Below are 4,326 nucleotides of genomic sequence, written 5' to 3'. Positions count from 1 at the left end.
TATAATTAGATTTATATAATAATTAATAAATTATATTAGATTTATATAATAATAATAATAATAATTTAATTTAAATTGCGCATATTACATTGAAATATGTTCATGTGCGCATTACACTGTTAAAACTAATATACCTACTATCCTACTTAAAACAATAAAACAGATCTATCTACAAGATATCAAAAGCCAATTTAAAAAGATATGTTTTCAATGCAACTTTGAATGCAGTTAAAGAATCAATGTCTCGGATTCTGCTAGGTAGTTTGTTCCATATTTTGGGAGCAGATATATATCAGTGCTGTCATCATCAAGCTGATCAAGCTCATTTTGAGCCTTGGTTACACACACTCTTTTGTCAGGTAAATCTGTGCTGACAAATACTGTTCCTGGAAATATTTTCCTTAACCACAATTCTGGCATACATCTATAGACACATTCTTGGGAGCTTACTTTTCTTTTGGAGAGAAAAGCAGCACCGACTTTCTTTAATCCATCTCTGACACTCAAATTGGACGACTTAGCTTCTTTCGCTGCATTAACTATAGCTTGTGAACATTATGTTTCATCCTTTGTAAAGTAGGAGCAAACATATGTTATACATTTGTAGTGATTAAAAACTGGTTGTAAATCAACATTTGCTGAAAACCCCTTAACACCAGCGACAAAATAATTGTTAATAAAACAGCTGTCTACTGGTCTTTTAGGATGTAACTCAAAGTCAGAATCAGGTGAGATTGATAAAGCCCAGTAATATTCATGTTCACTTATACCAACTGAATTTAAAATATCTGTTTCTGTCAAAGTGGCATCATAGTTTTCTTTTGATTTATTCAATAGTTCATCAATTTTCTGTTTAACTGAACACAGTATTTCCTTTCGTCTATTCAACAGACTGTTCTTACTTTCTTCTTCTAGGTTCTCATCAAGAGGTTCAGTCACAATAGTTCGTTTGGTAAAACATTGCCCAAAATTGAAATGACAGCTGACATTTTTGTACTTTCTGCAGGTTTTGGAGTGGTTGTGTTTTTCATACGTTTTGACCAACTCATGCAATGGATGTGGTTGTCCCATGGTTGTTGGTGTTCTGGGGACAACTGAGTCCAGGGTTGTAATTTGATAGTTAAACCAGTGGGTGTTCTTTGGTGATTTATGTGTTTATTGAGGATGGTTTGTTGGCGTTGGTGGTATGAATGGGTTTTGTGGAGTTCAACCAATTGGTTGAAGGTGGTGGATGGTGTGTGACTGAAATTGGTGGGAATTGATGAAGTGGATGGTTGATGTGGGGCCAGGATGGTGGGGCTATGGGTGTTGGGAGAGGAGGTGTTTATTGAGGTTGGGAGAGGCATGTTAGGGAATGTGGGTGGGTGGGTGTTGGCTGTGGGAGGGTCGGTTGAGGTTGGAGTGCCTGGAGATGTGGTTGGTGTTTGGGAGGATATGGTGGTTTGGGTTGTATTGAACGTTGGGTAGTTGGGTTCTGGTTGTGCCAGGTGCTTTGGGGGGACTGGTGAATCTTGGGTGGTTGTCTGGGTATTGGGGTGGGTTGGGGAACTGAGGAATTCATCCATCTCATGGTCAGATAAGGCGAGCAGGGTAGCCAGATCCCTCCCGTCAGTGTCTAAGGGGTTGATTTCCATCTTATTTGTCTTTCGAAAAAAATTTGCTAGATATGGATGGGGTGAAAAAATTGTTGAGAGTGTGGTTTTTATTAGTGGTGTGGTTGTTATTGTGTGTCTTGTTATTATTGAATCAATGACACATTTAATCAATAACACATTTAGAAAAATTGGCAACCCATGCAGCTATCCCATATGGCCAGGAGATCTATGCTTGGAGCCTGATGAAACATAACTACAGTTTTCAACGAAAAACAAACGAAAGGGACTTGACCAGAATGGCAATAACCGGCATTCATTCTGGCCAAGGCATCTCACACATTTCCATATTGCACCCGGGTTTTGCCAAACAACAAACACATATTCGTAGCATTTCATAAATATAATTTTCAAGTCTACAATTCTCCACAATATTCTTCACTACACAATTCCCATAACGGAATCATATCAAGTTTTACCAATCATCAATCTTCATTATTGCCACATTGCCACCATCTCATATTCAAAAGGCGCCCTCCAACAACCCTACAATAAGGGCATAGCCATCTCCACAGGATCCGAATACCTGCAACTACATATAAAATAAAAATATTAACTAAATTTTAAATATTATTATTATTTATTTTAGGTTAGGCCAGCATGGGGTCGGAAAATGGTGAAGGGCTATATGAGGAGCATTGGTGTCACAGCTGGTGAAAAGCGCATTGGTAGGGCCTTGTCTATAGTGTCTCCCGCATATCAAGCCAAACGAAATGCCAACACAGCAAAACAAGTCAATCTAGTGCCATATAATGCTGAGTATTTTGGTCACAAATTACATTTCGATCAAAATGAAAAATTGGCATTGTATGGGTTAACAGAAGTCTGTGCAGTTGATGGTTTAAGTGATAAAATTGTAGCTTTTGCTACAATGCCAGTCAAAAATAATGTTCTCATTTATGAGCATATTTACAGGTAAGACATTCAGCATACAGCATTAAATATCATGGTTGTGGAGTTTTTACAGTTTGCATTTTGAGAAAGAAATGTAATATGTTTTGTTTAATTATGAGGGAATAAATGGGGAATTTTGCTGCAAATTAACATTAAAGGAAACTAAATTGCAATTGCCTAAAGTTCCGACATCCTGTTCAGTAGCTGATAAACCCAACATGAAGTTTTTCAAGATAAAAATATATAGTACTATTGTAGGTTTTGATCATGATGTTGCTTCCTGTTATTAATTGTATTAATCCCAATTAATTTTAAAAAATAAATTTGCACATAATAATAATTTCATAATTGTAGATCACAAGAAAACAAGTCAACTGTTGTTATTTATTGTAGAATCTTCCTGTTGAGAGAAAGTGGGTAAAGTTTAACACTCATGTAAATTACCCTATTAAGAGTGTTCTCAATTGAATGGCTAATGACGAACTCATCAATATGGATGATGACATTATCAAATTCTTTGTATCATGGTTTGTGTCGAGGGTTGCAGATACAGGAATAAAACAGGTTATTGACAGTTGGAACAATCATCCTATTCCAGGTAAGGATATTCCTTTCAAAAGTAATGATTAATTAACCCATTAAACTCCAAACACATGCCAGAAAAACAAGAAAATCGTCAGGCATTTATCAAGAAAAAACAGGTAGAGCACATTTAATAATTCTAATAAAGGAATTTTAATCAGTGTGCTCCATCAAATTGGTTTAAATCAAGCAGGCTTTGCTTTTATAAGTTATTTGTTTTTCTTTCAGAATGAATTTTATGAAAACCCACAGCTGAAGAAATTGCGTTTTGATTCATTTGTTGCTGCTTATCCTAATTTCAGTACAATCTTTCATGGTGTGGCAAATGGAGAGAGTTACCTTTTTGAAGAAGGCCTTCAGCATTTTATATCTTTGACAACAAATCAACATTAAAAACAGGCTAAATGAAGTTGGTAACTTACAATTTCAAGAGTATCAATTAAACACTTGGTAACAAAGTTCAACTCAATTGGTTATTCTTTCAGCATTCTGAAAGATTTCTCTGTTTACAGTTCTTATTCCAAACCCAACTTGTAAAAATGGCAACAACTATCATCGTGCAAACTGTAACTGAAATAATCCACATTATTGTAGATGTTGAAAACATATCTGGAACATTTTAGATATCTTCAATGTTTGTGTTGGAAAGAATTATTCAACATCATTGTCTGCACCCTTGATCATATTTCCTACAGCAGCCAAGAACTCGTCAAGACCCTTAAACTGGTATGTTGAAGCATACCCTCGTGACTTGTTACAATATGGACATTTCTTACTTAAACTGTCAGTTCCATTGTACCATGTGTTAACACAGACCTCGCACCCAAGCAGAGTACAGCAACACTTTGTTGCTATAACTGGTGGTTTTATGGGTGTTTCATGGCAAATGTTACACATGAAGGCATCACGAACAAGCTTCACAAGCCCTACTGCCAAAGAAACCAACTGGTTAACTTGAAGTATATCATTTATCATCCCTTTCATCTCATGTAATTGTGACTTTAGTTGTTCAAAATCAGTGCTGGTGACAAATTTTGCTTTCTTACTCTTGGATACAAATTCATCATCACTATCATCCGAAACATAATGGGAAATAATCTTCTTCTCTTTTGATTTATTCACTCCTTCAATACCTCTGGGATTTGCCTTCACAGCATATATCTTTCTACTTGCATATTTCCAAAAGCTTAAACCTGAA

General features: G+C 35.9%; 1 pseudogene; it reads left to right on the top strand.

Annotated features, from left to right (window-relative positions):
- Positions 1 to 1,290: 1,290 nt before the first annotated feature.
- LOC114526790 lies at positions 1,291 to 3,521 on the top strand (annotated as a pseudogene).
- The last annotated feature ends 805 nt before the right edge of the window (positions 3,522 to 4,326 follow it).

Source organism: Dendronephthya gigantea, unplaced genomic scaffold (assembly GCF_004324835.1).
Source record: "Dendronephthya gigantea isolate DGI-Jeju-01 unplaced genomic scaffold, DenGig_1.0 000041F, whole genome shotgun sequence".
In the NCBI taxonomy this organism is placed as follows: Eukaryota; Metazoa; Cnidaria; class Anthozoa; order Malacalcyonacea; family Nephtheidae; genus Dendronephthya; species Dendronephthya gigantea.
The sequence above is the reverse complement of the archived record's forward strand: the minus strand, read 5'-3'. Positions and strand labels throughout refer to the sequence as shown.